Source organism: Choloepus didactylus, chromosome 11 (assembly GCF_015220235.1).
Source record: "Choloepus didactylus isolate mChoDid1 chromosome 11, mChoDid1.pri, whole genome shotgun sequence".
NCBI classification, from domain to species: domain Eukaryota; kingdom Metazoa; phylum Chordata; class Mammalia; order Pilosa; family Megalonychidae; genus Choloepus; species Choloepus didactylus.
Window position 1 is genome coordinate 74229188 of NC_051317.1, and position 25603 is coordinate 74254790.

Sequence of the window (25603 nt, forward strand, 5' to 3'; positions counted from 1 at the left end):
TATTTTTCCATACCATTCTGCTGATAACATCCAGAAATATTTTTTGTACTAATACTAGTTAATCAAATTTTCTTAAAATGTTCTTGAGACAAATATACAATGCATAATATATTTCAATGGCATTTTGGTATTTTATTTTTAAGTATACTCAAAAATAATACTAAAAAATAATGTTATATGTTGTTATGTCTTCCATTTTCTATAAATTCTGTGCAAAAGAGTCCACACCAGGATTTTTGATCCCACATTTATGAACTCTGTTAAATTCCCAAATGATAGTTAAATGTTTAGTACCTCAACCAACTTTTTGTCTTAAAAATTTGAGAATTGTAGTATTTGTAGCATGGTCAAAAATTTAGATTTTAATCATACATATTTGCAGAGAACATGAATTTACAAAGGGCATTGATATATTTTTATTTAAACTTTTGAGCAATTATTTTCTAAGTATTATGGAGAAATACAGTTCAGATTAAAGAAAAGGCACTCACTAAATAAATGTATTCACCATGTAAGGACTGAAAAGTTTGTCCATTGGGAGAACCAAGCGACCTGAAACCAGGAGGCCAGAGCTCCAGTCTAGACTCTGCATTAATCAGTTTCCTAAATTCTGCCTTAGCCTTATCACTAAAGGAAAGGAGATGGAACAAATAATCTCTGAAGTACATTCCATGTAAAATTCCATGATGTCCTTTGCTTTAAAAATAAAGAATGATTTTAAGAGGTGAAAACACAAGACATCTAAAACCATAAAAACAAAGAATAATCAGAGGATAAACAAAACATCAAGCACTAATGTATACAAGCAATTTTCCTTTAAACCTTTGTTGGTAAAAGTCTTTCCCTATACTTTCCACATTAAAACAAAAATGTGATAGAGACTGTGCCAGTGTGAATGTATTATGCCCCCCAAAATGCCACTATTTTTGATGCAATCTTGTGTGGGCAGACATATTAGTGTTGATTAAGTTGGAATGTTCGGATTGGCTTGTTTCTATGGAGATGCGTCCCACCCAGCTGTGGGTGATAAATCTGATTGGATAATTTCCATGGAGGTGTGGCCCACCCATTCGGCATTGGCCTTGATTAGTTTACTAGAGCACTATATAAGCTCAGACAGAAGGAGCGAGCTTACTACAGCCAAGAGGGACACTTTGAAGAATGCACAGAAGCTGAGAGAGTAAACGGCAGATGAGAGACAGTTTGAAGAGGGCTGTTGAAAGCAGACTCTTGCTCCGGAGAAGCTAAGAGAGGACAAACGCCCCAAGATCAACTGAGAGTGACATTTTGAAGAGGAGCTGTGGCCTAGAGAGGAACAACCTGGGAGAAAACCATTTTGAAACCAGAGCTTGAAGCAGATGCCAGCCACATGCCTTCCTAGCTAACAGAGGTTTTCCAGATGCCATTGGCCATCTTCCAGTGAAGATACCCTATTGTTGATGCATTACATTGGACACTTTATGGCCATAAGACTGTAACCAAATAAACCCCCTTTTATAAAATCCCATCCATTTCTAGTGTTTTGCATTCCAGCAGCATTAGCAAACTAGAACAGAGACCATTATATTTGGATAATGTGTACAATGTCTTTTTCAACATTGTCAGCCTCCTCTTGTCATCTATTGTCTAGAAAGGCCATGTGAAAACGAGCACAGGGTACCACTTGCCAGGGGAATATTACTAGGAGAAACAAGAGAAAGTAAAGCTGGCTTCTGAGAAACTAAGATAAAATCAATGCTACTTCATAATTTTTAATATACTCGCCGTAAGAGTTAGCTCATGTATTGGCATGCCATCCTGCTTTTCTGGCCTGATGAGCCACCAAGTTTGGAACATTAATTTATCTGAGTGAATTTGTGTCAGTCTGGGAAAAAGTGGTGCTGGCTCATTGTCTTGGTAAATGCATTCCAAAAGAAATCACTAAGAATATAATTTTGTGTATAAAACCACTAAAATGGAACTATGAATTTTAGTAAACAAATCACATATTCTGTCATTTTATGAAACCTAATAAGTGAAAAAAACATATTGTTTTTGCAACCCCCCAAAAGAAACTAACATTTAAAAACTAAATAAGCATTGTCAAAATTGCTTGCATGTTTACAGCCACTAGTTGGATATCTTCCAGTACTGTTTTATGATGCTTCATCAATTCAGATAATAGTGTATCTAGATATTCACTAGATCACCTTATGTGTTGAAAATATTTAACAGTCCTAATTGTTATAAGAATTTAATAAGCTGATATATGTGGACTTAAAAATAAGTCCTATTCATACAAGTTTTATTTTTCTTATCCCTAAAAACCATCTATCAAATATTTCCTATATAGAGAATATGATGTTGGACATTGGATTCATCAGTGCTCAGGGAATCATCCCCACTACACAATCACACACACACACACAAACACTTTCTTCTTTAGAGATTTCCCACCTGTTTTAATCAAAACTCATTTTTCTCTAGACATGCTACAGAGCTATCTTAAAAGTCATTCCTTTTACCTCATAGATACCACACTTAGTCTCAGTCTATATCCTTTGGGGGATAAAGGCAGCAGTTAGGGAAGTAGGTGCATATTTGAGAATACTTTTGTCTTACCCCTTTAATGTTCTCTGTCTGGGTGTATAATTTTAGATTTAAAATTATTTTCTCAAAGATATTTATAGACTTGACCCCATTCCTTCTTGCATCTAGTAAGACTCTATCTTTCCCCAAATATGGGTTTAATCCCTTTAGTGTAAAGATCAGGAGTTTGCATGGGGGTAAATGAATACTGCCCAAATTCTGTGTTTGTGTGTGTGAGTGTGTGTGCATGCATGTGTGCAGGGGCTGGGAGGCAGATTATTGGTGCTGACTGGAGAAGTTGTCATACAGACCTTAAAGTAAGCTTCCTGAGTTCAGACCTACTGCTCATTTATGTTCTGCATTATGGCTTCAGACTCCAACTCCAAATTTATTGTACAGACTTCCCCCCACTTCTTCTGAAGATCCATTGTAGCATATTCTAGGATGCAGTTTTTCTCTATTTGTGTCATCCTTCATTTTGCTTTCCCTAGTTTTCAATCTTTCAGAAAGTTTGAGGATTTTCTTATCTTAATAAATGTCCTTTTCTCTTGCTCTCTTCTAAATTATAGATGTATTCTTTTAATGACTGATTTTTATTTTTGCTGCAGTCTTAGGAGGGACAGGAGGTTCATATATGTGCCTTACCTATCTTCTTGAACTAGAAAGTTTTAGTTCATAATTTATCCCTTCACCAGTTGTTCAAATTTTCAACACTATTATACAATTCCATACAAGAACTTATACGACTTAAATATATGGATGCTCATGTTATTAATCACCCTAATTCTCCAGCCTCTAGTCTCTTCTTCCTTGAAAATACACTCTATTCAGCACCAGGAATTGTCATTCTATGACTCAAACTTGATCATGTAAGTTTGCTTCAGCTGTTGGTAGAGATCCAAAGATATTCATGATGTCGGAACTCATTGGCTTGACATCAAAAGCCCTTTGTGATCTGCCCTCTGCCTACCAGCTCAACATCATTTCTCATCACTCTCCCATAGGTATTCCGTGCTTGAGCAGACCAAACTCATCAGAGTTCCCTTTCACATATCATCATTGATTGGGGCCCATATTTGCTCACACGCTATTCTGTCCTGTTACATGATGCCTCCCTTTCAATTCCTTTTCTAACTGATGACTTTCTTAGTCATACTACAAGACTTGGCTCAGATGTTGTTTCCTCAGGAAACAGATTTTTACCTCTCTAGGGAGAGAATTAAGTGCTTCCTCCCATGAAGCCTTGGCCATAATTCTGAAAAAGCATTTAACACATTGCTATAATTACATGTTTATGCATCTGTGTCCTCACTAGAGCTCCTAGAGGTCAAGAGCTGTATTCACAAAGCAGGCACTTAACACATGTTTACAAAGTAGAAGGAAGAGAAGAAGTGAGAAAGAAAGGAAAGCAACAGGAAGAAAAGAAGAAAGGAAAGATGGAAGGGAGGGAGGGAGGGAGAGAAGGAAAGGAGGGAAAGAGGGAGGGAGTTAGTTCCCAGTTCAGAAATATGTGGTCCATTTAGCTAAATGGGAATTTTGGGGACTATTATAAGCATGTTTTGTAGTAATAGAGTGGAGTCTCTGGTTTGAAGAGAATGCTTATCATGTAGCTGCAACAAACTAAATTCATATACAATTTTTGAGTGTAATTTTGGCATGCATTAATTCCAGAATATCTGTCATCCTTTGTCACATTCTGAGAGATCACTATCCATATAGACATCATGTACACTCTGGCTTGTCCTAATTCGAGCTCTTATCACCAAAATTTAGTTCTCTGATACATTCATTTTTTCTCTATGGCTTTTATTTTTCATTGTCTTATTCTTACTGAATTCTTTTTTTCTAATTATGTGAGACGACCAGTCTTTGGACAGTTCTATTTTCTCCCACTCTCTTATCTCTGCTTTTGATCACTTCCTTCCCTATCCTCTCTGACACAAAGATCCATTATTTCAAGCAATACCTTATCAAAATTGTCAACTCTCTTCTCCCCTCATATATTTTCATGGGATATCCTGTTTCAAGATTAATCTGACTACATTCTCACTCCTATACATGGGACTCGACATTTTGTAAGAGATAACTCCTCAATTGCACCACTATAGATTTCCAACGTTGCCCACTGATCTTGACATATTCTGAGACAGCATGTATCTGATTCTTTGGGGCAGCTAGTTCAAACTACTGAGTTTCACAAAGTCCCATCTCAAGCCTGCCCATCTCAAGCAAAAGAAAATATTTAGCTTCTTAATTTACTGAAATTTTGCCATTTACAAATATGTCTACATTCATCCTTATTTCTTCTCTTACTTTAGAGCATGATGTGTATCTTTTTCTGATACCTGCTTTGTTTTTCCTTTTCATTTCCTCCTATGTCCTCAACGATCTTGTTTCATCAATTATCCCTCCCTTGTTCTTCAGACTCCCCTCTATGTTTTTTCTCACCAGCATTTAAAGATGTTTAGGACTTCCCCATATTGAAAATAAATCTGTACACTGAACCTATATTCCTGTCCATCCACTATACTAATATCTACTCTTATTCTCAGTCAAGGATATGGAAAAGTTGTTTATACATTATCTACTTCTTTACACTGTATTCTGCCCTTAAACCTCTTATAACCTGATATTTCCTACCTGTTAGCTGTAAACTTCCATGGTAAAATTTGTATAAATCTCTACTGCTGAATCCAGTGAGCAATTTGCAAGACATATTTGCTTGATCTCCCTGAACATTTACCAGGTTATAATTTGCTCCTTCCAAATGCTCTTTATTCTCTGTTTCTGAAATGCCATTTTCTCTCTTGTTCCTTGTTTACTCTCATTTCACTGTTCAATCAGATTCAGTGTCCTTCTCAAGCAACTTATCCTCTTCTCTCCCTAAGGGCTGAAATTATCCAGTTCCACTCTACACATTTTCCTTAAGAGAATTACTCCATGTCAATAATTTCAACTATTGTCAGGTGACTTCATATCTACCTCAACTGAAGTCACCTTTCTCAATCCTGAAACCCAAGATCAAGGCAATCTGAAGATGTAAGAAACTATGTTAATTTCTCCTGCATTACTCATCCTTATTATAGTCTGTACATAGAATAAAACATATCAAGTCTCAAAATTAACCTCCATCAGGACAATGCCTGATGTACTCTCTTCCCTCACCATCCACATTACATTGGTAACTAAGTTCTCGGAATCTCCTTCTGTAATAATTCGTGAATCATAAGTTCCTTAATTCAGATAATCATTGTCTCTTAACTGAGGTATTTTAAAACTTTCTAAAGTATTTCCATTTCTCTAGATTTTCTCTCCTTCATGCTGCAGGTAGTTATCTTTATAAAACACAAGTATATTGATGGTCTTTTCCTGGTTAAAAATCTTCACAATGCTCCATCAAATACAGGATAAAGGCTAAGCTCATTAGTGTAACATAGAAGTCCCTAAGTGTAGTCTCATCTTCTTCCTTGTATCTTACCCCTCACATTATTTTTTTGTGGTCATCTAATTTGAAAACTTATATGATTGCTACTTCTAACTAGTCCGAGTTATGTACCACAGTCTGCGTTAGAGTTGAAGACCATACCTTATTGTCTGTATCTGAAGGACTTTAGCAAATGGCTAATAAGAATAAAAATAGGTTGAATAATGGAGAGATGGACTGAATGAATTCTATCACTTGTTAATATTAATGCAAACTCATTTTTATATAAAACAAAAATTCCCAACAAGGTGTTGATTACTCAAAAATTACTTGTAAGTTGTAAAAAATCTGAATAATTTCAGTGTTAATTTTATTTTTCTGCTATTTTCCACAGAAACTAGTTCAAGTGTCTGTTCTTTTGTTGAAGTGTCAATAATGAGTGTGCATAATGATTAACTTTTGATTACACTTAATGAGTATATGAAAACAGCTTCAATTATTGCTATAGTCATTTCATAGATTCTATAATCACAAAATTATTATTAAAAAGAGGACCTCGGTTTCTGCTCTCTGAATGCTTGCTACATTCTTGGAGAATTTTGAAAATATTGCAACTTTGGCAATATTCTTACCATGATAGTGCAGACTATTTTGAAATTTCAAAGACTATTTTAAATTAACCAAAAAATATTGGTCTCCTCTGATATCAGATCTGATAACATACACCCCATTGTGTTTAAGGAGCTCCAGAGACATCACCAATGTGAGCTAATGGGCTAACCCTATAACAAACACCTAGGCTGGGCCAACATCCACTCAAAAAAAAAACTGGAGGTTTGTTCTTATTCCTACTGAGTTGGCACAATTTAAACTCAATAGAACTGTTTTTCTGGCAAGTTCTAAATGGAGGCGCCCAAAAGGTTATATCTTTATTATCTGGGCTTTTCACCAGCATTCAAACTTACAGATCACTGTCATGTTTCCTGGATAAATTCAGCATCGATTTTGGCCTTCACATTATTTCTTTCCTTCGGTATATTTACGTAGTGTGAGAGTTAATAGAAAATGACATTTTGGAATTATGCTTAGTCGTTTTTAGAAAAATCACCATTGTTATTTTGGGGCCCCAAAGACAAATCTTTTAATGCATTTACTTCCATAGTTACACTTTTGTATTGATGCTGATCTCAAAACTTATTTATATAAACATTCTTCAAAAAGAACCAGCATTTCTTGAAAGAAACAGGCATATACAAGGGCTTAATTTCTAGGTTGGATACAAAGAATGAGATAATTTTTAAATTTTAGGATTAACTTTTAAATGAAACTGTTTATAAAGCACTTTTTAAAAGCAGTAGGTGAGAGAAGTTACAGGACAACCATTTTACCCTGAATGAAAGATAAAAGCAGTCCCAAGATTCCTGCAGGTATAGTTAATGCCACAAAGTTCTTCTAAGGATTTAGACCTTCTATTAGCCATCAACCAAATTTATAGGTAACCACTCATAAAAAGAGGGATATTAATTTTACTGTTAATTTACAAATCAGAAGAGGCATATTTACTTAGCAATCTTATATAAGAAATTTAGTTATAATATCCAAATATCAAGTATCAATGAGAATTTACAGTAAAATCAGTATGAAGTAAGTCATATTATAAGTGTGGGATATGTGTGTCTTTAAGTATATATGAAAAATACATGAATTTTTGTGTCAAATGAACTTGTCTCTTAGGGCCATTTGCAGAGCAGGGTTAGCAAACTTCAGGCCCTAACTCTGGGTTAGGGACACCTACTACCAAGGCAATTGGAATTTTACAATCAGAAGTTAACACAGAGAAAACGGTCACTTTTGTCACATAAAGAAGTGTAACCTGTAACAGAAGAGCAATAGACAAGTTTGAAATTTGAATCAATACCAAAAGTCTAAGAGCAGAGGACACTGCATCAAAGGCCCACGGCCCAGTCTCCCTCAGCTGCAGCATATCCAGGGATGGACTTCCTAGGCTCTCGGAGATTCACTGCTTTGTCACATCCTGTCAAACCCAGAGATCCTTAGAGACTCATGGTCATGCAAGTAGCCAGCAACTATTTTTATTTTATTTTGATTTCATCCCTCTTTCCATTCCTTCTGCTTTAGTCATATTCTAGACCTACATTATTCTTGACTTCAAAATGAAACTGTCCTTGGACTGGATTTTCACCAATGAGCTCTTCTTGGTGGCAGCATATAAAGACTTCAGTTTTAACCTTGCTTTTCCTTACAATCTACCTATGCTGTGGTTTATCTCATCTATATGCAGTTGGTATGTGCCAAGAGTTCAAGTTTTATGCTGCCAAAGTCAGGCATCATTTAGGGGAAAATTTGATAGGAAAAATTAATCAAATGTGACCACTCAAAGACCCAAATAGCATCCTAGTTTTTTCCTTTGATTTCAATATTTTTTGTATCTTAGACTATATTTACATTATATTTCAATCACCTTTTAAAATTTTTTAAAAAGAACAAAGATAACAACAAAAAAAATTGGGATGCGCTTTCCTCATCAAATGTCTGTCTGGATACCGTTCTTTCTCTTCTCCTCAGAAAAACACTATGAAAAAAGTTGCTCATATTGGCTATCTTCACTTCCTCATTTTCCATTCACTCCTTTGTGCCACTACAATTTGGTTTTTGCACCTGCACTTCTTGCCAAAGTCTAAAATAATACCCTCTAACTGTCTGATCCAATTTATGTTTTACACTTTGCATTTTTTCAAATTCCTTAATGCTTTTTTAAATTAATTAACTAATTTTTTACTAGTAGTCCAAAGGTGTGTCAAATTCAACATGTCCCAAACTAAATTCTTAAACTTTCAACAAAAATACTTGAGTTTGGCAATTTCATTTGGTGGTAACACCATCTACTCAAATAACAAAAAAACACATGGGATTTACCCTTAAACATTTTCTTTATTTTCAATTTCCATTCCAACTAACTTTTATCTCCTAAGTACTTCAATCCCATTACTATTTTCCTCATATGCCACTAATTCATAGTCTCATCATTTTTGACCTGGACTCACAATGGCTTCACATGCTCTCACTTTCCAGCCCCCTTCAATCCTCAAAATTCCTACCATAATGAACTTTAACAACTACTCTGGAAAAATATTTATTGATGAAAACTTAGAAAAATTATAGACAAACTGAAGAAGCAACTGAAAATTGTACTTACTCCTACTATTGAATTACCTGCTGTTAATATGTTTGTGTAGTTCTTCCTAATATTTATGTCTATTAAAATACTTTCTATATAAATATAATTATTTTACATATGCATAGAGGGAAAACTCAAAAAGGGAGAAATCAATATTTAGATTTTTAGCCAGTCTTTCATTCAATATTATGCAATGGGATTTTTTCCATATTAACAAATACATTGTTTAAAATTATTTGTTTTATTTCTTAATCTAAGCACATGGATTAAAATTTCTGTATCAGAATCTTTTAGATTAGCCTCTAATTGCTAATGTATTTATCTCTTGTTTCATTGTATAAATGGGCTTATCTTTATTCAACTAATCTAGTATGGCTGGACATTTAGTGAGCCATTTTGAACACTGCTTAAATCTGTAATTGAACCCCATTTACAAGAAACATAAAATTAAATAAAAAAAGACCTTCAGAATTGCACATATGACTTCGAATTATCTAACTTTTTTCTTTATCTCCAGTCTTATCTCTTATCATTTTAAGATTAAAACAGACAAAGTAATTGATATAGTTGGCTTAATCCACACTACAACCACTTTGTAAAATTGTCTGCATATATAAATAAGGATATACTTAAAATACAAATGGAACTGGTCTTTGTTTACATGAAGAGATTTAAGAGTCACTTTTTCATTTATCTGTGCCCACTGTATACCAGACACTTAAAGCGCTGATAAATTACAGGTGATCAAGGTAAACACAATCCCCAGAATATTAATTCTCATGTCTGATATGCCATCCTGCTTTATTAATTAGGGTATAAATAAGTGAACGTTACAATGCAAACATTCACAGAGAAGCTATACATTATATTCTCATCAAAGAACGAAACTTAAACACACAAAAATACTATATGAGGGGAAAACCAAGTGGCTAGGAGGGAGATGAGGAAAATAGGGCACTACTGATGTCCCTACAAGAGCTTCTAGAGTGTAGAAGGCAGCCAGGGGTGCACCCATAGGTCAGAGTACAAACAAGGAGCAGAAAGACATGAGAAGGTTTGTGAGCAGATGCAAAAGTAAACATATACTCTAGTGTTTCCTCAGGGATACTGGCCTATATGTACTGCTGCTGTACACCAGGTCTAGAATTTTAACATTTAAATCAAGTATTGCAATAACTGAGTATGTCAGTATTTAAGGGGTTTTGTATGTAAATGAAGATTTTAAACATTTTGCTCATATTTACACAAGATAATTTTCTGAACAAGGTTATTTGTGCTATGGCATTAAACTTTCACTTAAGTGTAGGTAAAAATATCTATCCCTCCAAGTCATATGTACCTTTTGCAAAAATCAAAGAATAGAACTTTCCCCAAGGAATGGAATATTTGAGGGGATGCTCTATCCTTCAAATTGTTGGGAAACCAAAACTTCAGGCTACTGTTGGTGCTCTTTGGAGCCCTACCTGCTGTTGGGGTAGGGCAGTGGGGCTAAGGGGAGGACTTGTCTCAGCTGCAGGTCAAAATGCCTATGACCCAGGTAGACATAGTCACCCCTGACATCATTTATAGTTAAAAAGAACAAGCCTGCTTCATAGGATTGGGAGGCTCTAAAAAGAAATGGAAAGTGCTTATTACAGTGGTGTGTGCCTGTTGAAAGGTAGCTCTCATTTTTCATAATCAGTAGTCCCAGGCTGAATGCTGAATAAATAAGCATCTAAAAAAAACACACAATTTCCTACCTGCAAGTCATTAGATTATGTTATACACCTGACTCTTTTTTATTTTTTTTACAGACATGGAAAGAAGAGAAATCAAAGAAAATAAATGCCTTGAACACAATTATAAAAGTCAAGGGCTAGTATTCACTCTCATAAGTACTTCTCCCATTTACCACACTGTTGAATTTCTCTGACTTTGCAACTGGCTTTTGCTTTCAGAATATGTGTCTGCATGTGTGTATGAATGAAATACAATACTCCTGTCTTTAACTTCTACATGTCTGTACATCTTGAATAAAAAAGAGCAATTTTGACTTACATTTATATTTGGTTGAAACAAATTTAAATTGGTTGAAAACATACCCACTAAATCTCTTACAATGCCTCTACATCTGCATCCTCTTGATTCAGAGGTAAAGGCAATAATGTATAAAAGTGAAAAAGGCACATTAACACATTTTGGCTTATCTACAGTCTTTGAACTGAAACCTAGTTTTAAAAAGAATTGATTCAATTTTTGAAGTATCTACATTAAAATACACAAAGAATAGTAATTATAAAATTATTCGTCAAAATTTATAAAAATATGAAATATTATTTATTGCAGTTAATAGAAAAAAGTTTATCTACTTTGAATTTCTAATGGAAAACAGATTTTCCATAAAACACTAACATTATACAATTCACTGAAAAAAAAAAGGTTTAAAAAAAGAATTTATCTTCCACTGTGACAAAATTGTAATGATGCTGTAAAATATGTACACCAGAATTCACTTCAAGTCATGATTCTGTTTAATCATAAATGAGCTCTACATTCCTTCCGATAAGAGTAACTTCATTTTGCATTTAAAAATAATTTCCTGCCATTTATTAATAGTTTGTGTTAATTTATAATTATTGAAATTGACTACATAAACTTGTCCTTAAAACTATCATCTTTGTTGAAACTAGGGTATAATAATAGAAACAGTTTGTGAGGCAGTACTTGTATTCCATCTTGGAGATTACATATAATATATACGATTTTATATACATGTATTCTTCTAAAGGCAGAGGATAAGAATTATAAATTAGAATGCACAGAATCCTTAATTATAATTTTCAGCAAAATGTTTTTTCTTTACTTAACAGAAAAGTATTTTCTACTTACGTAAAGATATATGCTGGAAAACAAAGTAGCTTTTTACTGTTTAATAATATAGTTTTATTCTTTCTAATAGACTTCTCTATTAACAACGTGAAAAGAGGGGCTAAGCTGTAATACTTATAAACAAAAATGCAATTTTCAAATGACATATCTATGCATCTAGAACAAGCTCAAAAATTAAAGACAATAAATAGTGCTCATAATGAGTCATATTTGTACCACCACTTGTTTTTGTAAAACTACATTTAAATATCTCGTCTCATTTTGTCATTTAAAAAACTATGAAGTAATTAAGCTAGTCACGGTGTGTCTGGACTTCTTGACCTTTTTTTAGCCTTTCCACAATCTCATCTAATGCCTTTGCAAACTTGGGTCTCAGCATAGTCTTTACTTTCTCCAGCAAACCTTCCCTGTGCCCCTTGGGACTGTATTGGAAACCATTCCTTATGTGTTCCCACAGCACCTCCAAGGCACCCTTCTGCTTTATTTTAACCTTGAGGGATAACTGCCATTTATTTTTTTTCTCCTTTTCATTAGACTGCATGCTTCTTTCATATGAGGCCTATGTTTTGTTTTTCATTGTAGTCCTAGTACTTTGTACAACAGTACTTTTAGCAGAGCATGTCTTAGTAAATATTTGTTGAATAAAAAATAAGAATTAAATAAATTTCCAGATGGTAGATCTACCTGATCTATCTCCATATTTCCTCAAGATCCATTTAAACTACCCTGAGGCATACCTAAATGAATCATTTAAAATACATCAGGACATTCAGTCCAACATAATTTCAATGCTCTAGCACCTAATACACATTAAATAACAGAGTTTTCTTGATTACCTCTGCTGTACTCAGCACTGTCAATGAAAACACTTTGTATTACACCATGGTTTCTCAAAACTAATATAAACATTCTTTCCAGAAACAGAAAACCTCTCTACATTATCTTTTTATCAAGAAGATTTGGATTCAACCAAAAAAACAAACAAAAAAAGTAGAGGCAATCCTGATCACCTTACCAATATTGCTTGCGGTCATGGGAATAGGCATACCATTCAGGGATTGAATGTTGAGGAAATCAATATAATCCATTCAGAATGATGACCAAATTCTGGTCTACAGAGGAAAATGACAAAAAAAAAAGGAGTACCTAAAATGTGTTATGAGAAATAAGAGGCAAAAGTCAGGATTAACTCTTTTAAAGTCAAAGGCAGGTTTCTACAAAAGGACAAGGGGAGACAAAGAGGGTAAAGAGTGAAAAAAAAGCCCTCAGTTTTGTTGGTGAAAACATCACCACACTTGGCAATAAGTGTTTTTGAAGGTATGATGGACAATAAACAAAAGAAGGTAAAAGAGAAATTATTAGAAAATTCAATAAATTTATTAAAATATTTTTTAAAAAGTCAAAGGGGTAATGTGCAAAAGTTTATAACAAATAAACAAGGAAAACACGAGCATTCAAATAGAAAAATATGCAAACTTTATAAACACAATTAACAAAAGAAGAAATAAAAATCACTGATAAAAAATACAGATAATGCTCAAACTCTGAATTTTACAAAATTAAAGAAAAGTTTTAATAAGATACCATTTCTCATCAATCTAAATTTGGAATATTTTATTCTGTTGAAGGCATGGAAAGAAACTCCATTAAATATTGGTTGGAATATAAAATTGGTATAACCTTTATGATAAAAGGCAATGATACATCAATATTCCAAAATATTCCATATACTTTGAACAGTAAATTAATATTTAAGGGTTAGCTCTATGAAAATACTTGTGGTTAAGTATGTTTATATGGCTCTTGGGATACATCAGTGAAAAAAGACAAAGATGTCCCTCTTTATGAAGCTTACATTCTAATGGCACAAGAAGAACCTAATAAACAAAATAAATACATAAATTATGGTAGAAGTGGTACATTGTATGGAAAAATGAAAATGCAGAGCAAGGTCAGATACATTAGTTATTGCAAGTGTCTCGGCTGGAGAGATATAACATAAGTTGAATGAGGTGATGAAGTTAACCTTAATAATAATTGGAAGGAAAGAATCACAGGCATAGAAAACAGCTAAAGCAACATCATATCTGCCATGTTCAAAAAATGTTAGGCAACCAGTATGACTAGAATGGGGTGAATAGAAGGTTACTATACAATAAAGCCAAGGACATAATGTGTCAGCTGTGAGAGTGTATAGATTTTGAAGAGCAAAACAAGAATCTCACTGAGCAATAAGTATTAACTAGTCAAAATGTTGTTGGGAGTGGACACTGAGGATTAAGTGAAAGTGATAAAGAATGATGCATGTAGAAAGAACTTTTGAAGAGCCTAGGAATAAGAAATCCTAGTGTGTTAGGGACTCCTAAAGAAATAAATTTTCAGAATGCAGAGTAATGGAAAAGGGGAAATAGAAGTGGAGGAGGCAGCCTGAAATGAAAGAAGATATTGGAAACTTGGGATATGAATGGCTTTAGAAGCCTTATTTTGGAAAATAAGAACTTTAACTTATGGGTTGTAAACAGTGGCATGGGATTACTGGATTTGGAATTTAGAAATATCATTTCTTTAAACATGGTGGAGAATGAATGGGAAAGGGGAAACCTAGCTAAAAGGAGACTGAATTCATATTGTTGCTGGAATAACTCAGCTTGATATGATGATGTTCTGGACCAGTGGCAGAAGGGATTGAAAACAATTGAAGAAGCAGAACTGACAGCACTTGATGATGAACTGGATGCAGAAGACAAAGAGAAGAAAAAGATAGGTGACTCCCAATATTCTAGGTGTGGCTTTTTAGATGGATGGAAGCATCTAGCACCCAATATAAGCAATGTAAGGCAGTTTGCAGGGGAGAAAGGATAGGATTTCTATTTTGGACAATCTGAGGTTAAGTTGTCCATAGTTCGTCCAGTTGGGAAAAAACAACAAAAAAAGTAGGCCCCTGGATATGTAGATACACATTCAGAAGTATTTGGCAAGAAGTAAGAATTTGAAGGACACCAGGGTATTTACAGCAAGGGCCACTAGTAGGCTATAGTACATCATTGCATAATTTAAGGGTAAAATATTTCTGGAGAGACAGAGTAGACATAGTTGCAGCCTCAATAAGGACTTTGCTCCACAGACACTGTGCCAGTTTGAATGTATTATGTCCCCCAGAAAAAGCCATATTCTTTGATGCAATCTTGTGGGGCAGACAGAATAGTGGGGACTAAGTTGGAACGTTTGAATTAGGTTGTTTGCATGGAGATGCGCCCCACCCAACTGTGGATGATAACTGATGGGATATTTCCATGGAGGTGTGGCCCCACCCACTGAGGGTAGGCCTTGATCAGTGGAGCCATATAAACGTGCTGACTCAGAGATGAAACTCAGTGTAGCTGTGAGTGACGTTTTGAAGAGGTGCAAGCAAGCTTGCTAGAGAGGAACGTCCTGGGAGAAAGCCATTTTGAAACAGAACTTTGGAGCAGACGCCAACCACGTGCCTTTCCAGCTAACAGAGGTTTTCCGGACGCCATTGGCCATCCTCCAGTGAAGGTACCCGATTACTGATGTGTTACGTTGGACACTTTATGGCCTTAAGACTGTAACTGTGTAGCCAAATAAACCCCCTTTTTATAAAAGCCAATCCATCTCTGGTGTTTTGCATTCTGCAGCATTAGCAAACTAGGACAGATTTTGGTACCAGAGAAGTGGGGTGCTTTTGCTGCTGAGTTTGCAAATACCAAACATGTTGGAACAGCTTTTCAAATGGATAAGGGGAATATGCTGGAAGAATTGTGAGGCACTTGATAGAAAAGGCCAAAACTGCTTTAAAGAGACTGTGGAAATATGGACTCTAAAGATCCTTCTGACGAGGCCTTGAACAGAAATGGTGAATAATTTAAGTATTTTAAACAAATTTTAAAATAATGTTTAAAATATGTATCAAATGTAAATCACAACAGAGTATAACTATGCTACTATATTACCTCAGAAAAAAATGTCTCTCTACTTCATTAGATTCTCATTAGTAAATCCAAATCTCTATTTTATTGATGCCACTTCAATTATAATGTCTTTTTCTGAAAAGAAAATAGGTAGAAACTAAAAAAACAAAAAACTTCCTTGTTTTTTCTGATTATAAAAACCAGATATTAAAAAGAGTTAGAAGATGTAGAAAAGTGTGATGAGTAAAATATATGTTCCTATCAATCTAGTTATGGCTTTCATACATTTTTTGAATATGAATTATTTTCCTGTCCTTTTATTCTAGGGATTTATTTACTTTTTAGAAAACGATGTTGGCCTTCCGGGTTCTTTCTTAGGTTACATTTTCTCATTCTATGAATTCCTCATGGACATCTCATTCATTCCCATGACTTGGGGTAGAGGTGAGAAGTTGGCAGGGCTAACTTCATAGATGTTTGACCATTGCAGTCACTCGGGGCCCTATGTTTATTTAGAAGGGTCCTGTGTTTGGTTTAATGCTCTTCTGCCATGTTTAAATACTTAAAACTGTTTGACCAAGGGGCTCTGCATTTTTATATTTCGCTGGGCTCTGCAAACTTTGTAGTAGGTCTGGGTAGTTTGTGGTGGTGGTAAAACCCAGCTTCTCGCAATTCTAAAGTTATGATCCTTGGAGCAGTTTCCCTCAGTCAAAATGAAGGGTTGCCTTTTTCTTTCCTCAAAGGTTATCTTCAGATTCTAAGGTTCGTGTCTGTGCCAGTTTTAATGTATTATGTCCCCCAGAAAAAGCCATATTCTTTGATGTAGTCTTGTGGGACAGACGTTTTGGTGCTGGTTAGATTTGCTTGGAATGTGCCCCACCCAGCTGTGGGTGGTGACTTTGGTGGGATACTCCCATGGAGGTGTGACCCCACCCATTCAGGGTGGGCCTTGATCAGTGGAGCCATATAAAACATGCTGACTCAAAGAGACTGAACGGAGTGCAGCTATGAGTGACGTTTTTAAGAGGAGCAAGCTTGCTAGAGAGGAACATCCCAGGAGAAAGCCATTTTGAAACCAGAACTTTGGAGCAGACGCCAGCCATGTGCCTTCCCAGCTAACAGAGGTTTTCCGGACGCCATTGGCCATCTCCAGTGAAGGTACCCGATTACTGATATGTTGCCTTGGACGTTTTGTGGCCTTAAGACTGTAACTGTGTAGTGAAATAAAGCCTCATTTTATAAAAGCCTATCCATCTCTGGTGTTTTGCATTCTGCAGCATTGGCAAACTAGAACAGATTTTGGTACCGAGAGTGTTACTCATCACACTTTTCTACATCTTCTAACTCTTTTTAATATCTGGTTTTTATAATCAGAAAAAACAAGGAAGTTTTTTGTTTTTTTAGTTTCTACCTATTTTCTTTTCAGAAAAAGACATTAGAATTGAAGTGGCATCAATAAAATAGAGATTTGGATTTACTAATGAGAATCTAATGAAGTAGAGAGACATTTTTTTCTGAGGTAATATAGTAGCATAGTTATACTCTGTTGTGATTTACATTTGATACATATTTTAAACATTATTTTAAAATTTGTTTAAAATACTTAAATTATTTTAAAATTTAAGATAAATGAAATGCATAACATAATCTCAGAGAACAAAGTATCAAAGAAAGTTACAGCAGAACAGTGACAATTCTCTTTACTTTCTTCATATCCTACTTTCAGAACAGAGAAGAAAAAAACAAATGTAGTTTCAATTATAAAAGTAGACAATTGACACTTTCATTGTGAAGAGTAAAGCTATAAGGCAATCTACATCCTTCCTCCTTCTTAAAGGCAAAATGAGTTGTAATGGGGGGAACCTTCATGCATTTGGCTGTCTTCACTACCATTTTTTTTAATACTGTCTTGGTCAGTATTATTTCAAGTTTCCGTTTCCAGAGTCTGTTTCCAAAGGAAGAAATGTTGGCCCTGACGATGCAGAGGACCCTCTAGTAAGGAAATTGCTGATAAATGGAATTGCCAAAGAGAATTTCCTTCTAGTAATGATAAAATTCATTAGCATAAGGTTATCACATCCAAGAAAATATTTATCTTTAGAAAGTTAAGATAGAAGTCGCTTTAAAAAATCCAAAGAGCACAATGCTTGATGGAACTTACAGAAATTATTTTTAAAAATGTATACAAACTATCTGTTCATAACAAGAGTTAGATCAATGGTTTATGGTTGCAACTTTCTTGTCTGTGACAGAGAGAGAAAGAGCACCAAGGAATTCTACTGGGGAAAAGCATGTTTTCCTCTGAAATATCACTCAAATACACTCCATTTATACCTTATTGACCCAGTATAATGCATCATTCATGAATTTATCTGAATTATTTTGAATCTGTTTAGAATTTTAATGTTAAGTTTTGAGGCAGCACATTTCAGAGGCAATGCAAAATACACATTTTGTATAGGTTTTTAGGTCTGAGCAACCATGGTTTGAGTCACAACTTTGCTGTTTCCTTTATGATGGGTAAATTAATTAACTTCTCTAAAGCCTTAGACTTTTCACCAGTAAAATGAGAACAAAATCCCTACTTGAAAAATAATAGTGATTAATAAGCACAATAATATATTACTAATATGTGTCGTGCATTAAATAAGCAGTAGATTTATGTTTTATTATTTAATAATATATTTTTTAAATGCTAAGTTTTGGCAGGCACTATTTAAATTAATAAAATTAAAATACTAGTGGCTTTTTTTCTTATTATTTATTATAAAATTATCTTTGTTACAGTATTTTCTAGAAAATATTTTAAAATTCCATGTTCCTTTCATATATTCTAGGTACTAAATATGATTTAATCAACCACACTTCCCCCATTCTTAAGAGTATTTCTGTGTGGTATATTCCAGAACCTAGATTTTGAAATTCATATCTAACCCCTCAAATGTTTTAACTGTTTTTCTTTGAACCCCTTCCAGCTACCTTCAGTATGTGTGTGTGTGTATATATACATGGCATGTTGTATATTACATGCTGTGCTTCATGTTACACAGTATGTTACACATTACATATTTTATATATTTATATTTAAAGTTTTGCACATTAAAGATTTTCTTAAACATTCTTTTATTTACTATCAAAAAGCTTAAAATATTATGCTTATAACTTTATAATTAAGTAATAAATATCTAACCTTAAGACACAAGAGTAAGCACTGGAAGAGACTATTTACTTAGAAGTAGCCAAAAGAAAAACCAAGATAATGTTCTTATGTAAAACTGCTTTGATGTTTTCCAAGTAGTGATAACAACAGTAACAGCTAGGAGGTGAGGAAGATGAGAAGAAGGAAGAGAAAAAGATAAATCCCTAGGTGCAGTCAGATTGATGTAATTACATTATTAATATAATGATATGAAGGAGAAAAACAAAGGAAAAAGCAATTTATAGACAAGTGTCTTAAAATATTAAATAAATAATGCACATTTGATAAATCCTGGGAATACCAGATTTTTCACTCGCTCCTAAGATTTCTTAGCAGAGTTGAATTAATCACTGTTTTCCCACAATAAATAATCACTTATGAAGTACCTGTTCTAGGGAAATGGAGTTTTAAAGCTCTCAGTCTCCATTAGGTGACAAAGAGAATGGTTTCAAATGGCAGATCTAAAAGCACTATAATTGGCAGTATAACATTGAAATATTTTATTTAGTGCTTAGAGTTAGTGAAGGAAACATCTTCATTTCTACAACTTACTGGGAATGATGTTTTTTTAATTGTATGATGTCATTTATATAAGTTTTAAAAACAGACAAATGAATCTAAAGTGTTTTTTTTTATTTAGAGAAGTTGTAGGTTTACATAAAATACATAAAATACAGTTTCCATATACCAGCATATTATAAACACCTTGTATTAGTGTTGTATAGTTTTTACAATTCATGAAAGAACATTTGTATAATTGTACTATTAACTTCAATTGTAATATTAACTATAGTCCAGTATTTACAATGGTGTTCACTGCTTGTGTTGTATAGCCCTATATTGCTGTTTTCTTAATTTTCATTCTAGTAACATACACATGACCAAAAATTTCCCCTTTTAACCAAATTCACTTACGTAATTTAGTGCTGTTGATAACATTCACAATGTTTTACTACCATCACCACTAACCATTACCAAAACTTCTCAGTCAGCCCAAATAGAAACTCTGTAGAACTAAACACTTTTAACTCCCCATTGCTCACACCCAACCTAGTAACCTGCACTTCAGATTCTGACTCTATGAGTTTACTTATTCTAATTATTTCATACGAGTGAGATCATACAATATTTGTCCTTTTGTGACTGGTTTATGTCACTCAACATGATGTCCTCAGGTTCATCCGTGTTTTTCATGTACGAGACTTTCATGATTTTTTAATGCCAGATAATATTCCATTGTATGTGCCTAATAATATTCAAATGCATATGCATCATTTTAATTATCTATTCATTGGTTGATGGACAATGGGTTGCTTCCATCTTTTGGCAATTGTGAATACTGCCACTATGAGCACGTGTGCGAAAATCTGTTTGAGTCCCTGCTTTCAATTCTTTTGGGTATATACCTAGAAGAGGCATATGTTGGGTTATATGGAAATTCTATACTTAATTTTCTGAAGAACAGGCTGAGTCATATGGTAATTCTACACTTAACTTTCTGAGGAACTGCCAAGCTATCTTCCACAGCAGCTGCTCCAGTTCACAATCCCCTAGGAATGAGTGTTCCTATTTCTCCACATCCTCTCCAAGACTTGTTATTTTCTGTTTTAAAAATAGTAGCCATTCTTTTGGGTATGAAATGGTTTTGATTTTGTTTTGATTTGCCTTTCCCTAATAACTAATGATGTTGAGCATCTTTTCATGTGTTTTTTGGCCACTTGTATATCTTCTTGAGATAAATGTCTATTCAAGTATTTTTCCCATTTCTTAATTGAGTTGTCTTTTTATTGTTTAGCTGTAGTATTTCTTTATAGATTCTGGATATTAACCCTTATTGGCTATGTGGTTTCCAAACATGTTCTCCCATTGAGTAAACTGACTTTTCAACTTTCACAATAAAGCCCTTTGATATGCAAAGTTTTAAAATTTGATGAGGTCTCATTTATCTATTTTTTTTTGTTTTGTTGCTTATGTTTTGTGTGTAAAGTCTAAGAAACTATTGCCTAGAACAAAATCTTGAAGAAGATTCCCTAAGTTTTCTTCTAGGAGTTTCACAGTCCTGGTTCTTATATTTGGGTCTTTGATTGATTTTGAGTATATTTTTTGTTTTTGTTTTGTTTCGTTTTGTTTTATTTTGTTTTTGTATATGGTGTGAGATAGAGTTCCCCCTTCATTCTTTTGCATATGGATACACAGTTGTCCTGGCACCATTTGTTAAAGACACTATTCTTTCCCAATAGAGTGGACTTGTATATATATATCTATCCTTGCACCAGTACCATGCTGTTTAGACCATGGTAGCTTTGTAATAATTTTTAAAGTCAGGACTTGTGAGTCCTCCAACTTTGTCTACTTTTTCAAGATCTTTTTGGTTATTTGGGTCCCCTTACCCTTCCAAATAAAGTTGATAACTGGCTTTCCCATTTCTGTAAATAAGGCTGCTGGAATTTTGATTGGGATTGTGTTGATTCATTAAATTGCTATGGTAGAATTGACAATGTAACAATATTTAGTCTTCCAATCCATAAAAATGGAATGTCTTTCCATTTATTTAGATCTTCTTTGATTTCTTTTAGCAAAGCTTTGTAGTTTTTAATGTGTAAGTCCTTTTCATCCTTACTTAAATTTATTCTTAGATATTTGATTCTTTTAGTTGCTATTGTAAATGGAAATTTGTCCTTGATTTCCTCCTCAGATTGCTCATTACTAATATATAAAGACTACTAATTTTCACATGTTGATCTTGAACACCACCATTTTGCTGAATTTGTTTATTAGCTCTGGTAACTTTATTGTAGATTTTTTGGTACTTTCTATACATAGGATCATGTCATCTGAAAATAAATAAAGTTTTACTTCTTCCTTTCTAATATGGATGCCTTTTTTTTTGGTCTGATGGCTCTGGCTAGAATTGAAGTACAATGCTGAACAACAGTGGTGACAGTGAAAATCCTTGTCTTTTTCCAGATCTTAGAGGAAAAGCTTTTAGTCTTTCACCATTAAGTGTGATTTTGATGTGGGGTTTTCATATAGCCTTTTTTGTGTGTTGAGGACATTTCCTTCTATTCCTATTTTTCTAAATGTTCTTTTATCAAGAAAGGATATTGCATTTTGTAAAATGCCTTTTCTGAATCAATTGAGATGATCATGTGTTCCCCCCTTCACTCTGTTAAAGTGGTGTTACGTTAATTGATTTTCCTAATTTGAACCAGTCTTGCATACATGGGATAAATCCTACTTGTTCATGGTGTATAACACTACTAATGTGTGGCTGGATTTTCTATTATTTTGTTGATTATTTTTGCATCAATATTCATTAGAGAAATTGGTTTCTAATTTTCCTTTCTGGTACCATCTTTATCTGGAGTTGGTATTAGGGTGATGTTGATATCATAGAATGACGTCTTTAATTTTTGGAAGAGTTTGAGGAGGATTAATATTAATTCCTCTTGGAATGTTTGGTAGAATTCACCCATGAAACCGTCTGGTCTTAGGATTTTCTTTGTAAGGAGATTTTCAATGACTGGTTCCATCTCTTTATTTGGAATTGGTGTGTTGAGATCTTCTGTTTCTTCTACAGTCAGTGTAGTCAGTGTGTGTGTTTCTAAAAATTTTTCCATTCCATCTAATTTGTTGGTATACAGTTGTGATAGTATGTTTTATGATACTTTTTATTTCTTCGGGGTCAATACTTATGGCCCCCTTCTCATTTCTGATTTTATTTATTTGCATCCTCTCTCCTGTTTTCTCTGTCAGTCTAACTAAAAGTTTGTCACTTTTATTGATCTTTTCACAGAACAAACTTCTGATTTTGTTAATAGTTTTATTGTATTTTTAAATCCTCAACTCTGTTTATTACTGTTCTAATCTTTATTTCATTTGTTCTGTTTGCTTTGGCTTTAGTTTATTGTTCTTTTTCTAGTTCCTCCATGTGTGTAGTTAGTTCTTTGATTTAGTTCTTTATTCTTTTTTAATGTAAACATTTAGGGCTATAAATTTCCCAATCAGCACTGTCTTCATTGCATCTCATAAGGTTTGATGTGTTGTTCTCTTGTTTTCATTTGTCTCAAGATATTTACTGATTTCCTTCTGAATCATTGATTGCTTAAAAGCATGTTATTTAACTTCTATATGTTTGTGGATTTTCCAGTTCTCTGCCTGTCATTGATTCCCAGCTTCATTTCATTGTGGTCAGAGAAGATGCTTTGTATAATTATAATCTTTTTAAGTTTACAGAGACTTCTTTTGTAAACCAAGATGTGCCTTTTTGCCTCATGGTTTCTGATGAGAAATCAGAACTTAGTCTTATTGAGGATCCCTTTTTGTGATGAATCACTTTTTTCTTGTTGCTCTCAGAATTCTCTGATTAGTATGTATCTCTGAATATGTCTATTAGAGTTTGTTCAGTTTGGAGGACATTATGCTTCTTGGACATGTGTATTTATGTCTTTCATAACAACTGAGAAATTTCCAGCCATTATTTCCTCAAATAGTCTTTCTGACCCCTTTTCCTTCTCTTCTCCTTCTGAGCACCTATGATGCATATGTTTGCATGCTTGCTGTCACTCAAGTTCCACAGACAATTCTCATTTTTTCTATTCTTTTCTCCATCTGTTCTTCTGGCTATACGATTTGGGGGGGGGCAGTACCAAATTACTTTATATGAAGGAATGGTACAAATGAAGGAACTTGGTGGATGTTGATACAAATTATAGAAATGGTAAAGTTAAATCCAACATGCATGCAACTGCCATGGTGACCAAGGAAGTCACCCTGTGGCTCTGGGGAAGATGGTGTAAGGTTTAGCTCTCATCATCACTATTTCCCAAAGTGTGCTTGTCAAAGAGATACTCTGCCACGCCAGAATTGGGGGCCCCCATCTTGCACAGGTTGGTTACATAGTCACCCAATTCTTTGATGGACTTCACCTACTCATTCAGGTAATGAGTCTCAATGAAGTCACACAAGCGGGGGTCGTTTTGTCAGTGGTGGGTTTGTGTAGTTCCAGTAGTGACTGATTCACCCTTTTTTCCAAGTGTAATGCACACTCCATTGCCCGCTTTCCCAGTCATCTCATTCTGGTTTCTTGATATCCTGAAGGAAGATTCAGCCACCTCGTTGGTTTTGCAGCTTCATAAGTTTCTCAGCATGTTCCCTCTCCTCAATATACTGGTGAAGAAAATATTTGGCAGAGTTCTTCACAGCCACATCATCAGGGTCAAAGTAGTAGGACATCGACAGGTAGCTGTAAGAGGCGTAGAGCTCCAGATTGATCTGGGGTTTGATGGTGGCCTCTGAGTCCCGGTTTGTAGTTCTGGCACACGTGTGACAGGGACATGGTCATCATGGCAGGCGGTTGAAGAGAGGAAGAGGGGGCGGTTGTGCAGCGCTAGGGCGGTAGCAGAGGTCTGCTCGGAGTGGCGTGCTGATGGAGGGTGAACGCCAGGTTCCGTTCAAGTACTGGTGAAGCAGGAAACCCCGACAACTCTCCGCAAAGACATCCAACCTCTGGCTATATGATTTTCACCGTCCTTCTTCTAGTATGCTTATTCTTCCTTCTGCCTGTTCAAACATGCTGGTATATGCCTCTAGTGTATTTTTAATGTAATTTTTTCGAGATAAATGATATATTCATATACCATACAATCCATCCAAAGTATACAACCAGTGGTTCACAGTATTATCAAATATTTGTGTATTCATCACCATGATCATTTTTAGAACATCTGCATTACTCCAGAAAAAGAAATAAAAAGAAGAAAGAAGATGCCAAACATCTCATACTCCACTTATCCCTCCCTCTTCTTAATCACTAGTATTGTGTACTCTACCCAATTTTAAGACTTACAATAGAGATAGGTTAAGTAAGACAGTGTAGTATTGTCAGATATATATATATACACACACATACATATGTATATACACATGCATATATATATTCACACACATACATCTACATCTGGATTTTTTTTTTCTGTTCCACTGATATATATATCTATACATACAAACACAGGCAACTGCCTTTTTTTTTTTTTGGCTATATAGTTATACAATAATTATCAAAGATCAAGGCAACTGGATTACAATTCAGCAATTTTTAATCTCCATTATTGTCTCTTTCCTCCCCATAATTTCTGTTATGTTTCTTTTCAAACTTTCTAATTCTTCTTTTTGCTCATAAATTGCCTTCTTAATATCCTTTAGTGCTATATCCATATTTTATTTCATCTCCTTGAATTGACTTCGGAAATTTGTTTGAACTCCTATGATTAGTTGTTCCAAAGTCTGGGTCGCCTCTGAAGTTTTAATTTGTTTCTTTTACTAAGCCATATTTTCCTGTTTCTTATTATGGCTTGCAATTTTTGGCTGAAGTCTAGGCATCTGATTATTTTGATGTGCTAACTCTGAAGGTCAGT

General features: G+C 34.4%; 1 protein-coding gene and 1 pseudogene across 1 annotated transcript in view; both read right to left on the bottom strand.

Moving 5' to 3' along the window:
* Positions 1-25603, bottom strand: part of HCN1 (hyperpolarization activated cyclic nucleotide gated potassium channel 1) — a 471748-nt gene that overhangs the window by 243987 nt on the left and 202158 nt on the right. The window lies entirely within an intron of this gene.
* On the bottom strand, positions 23990-24534 carry LOC119506174 (annotated as a pseudogene).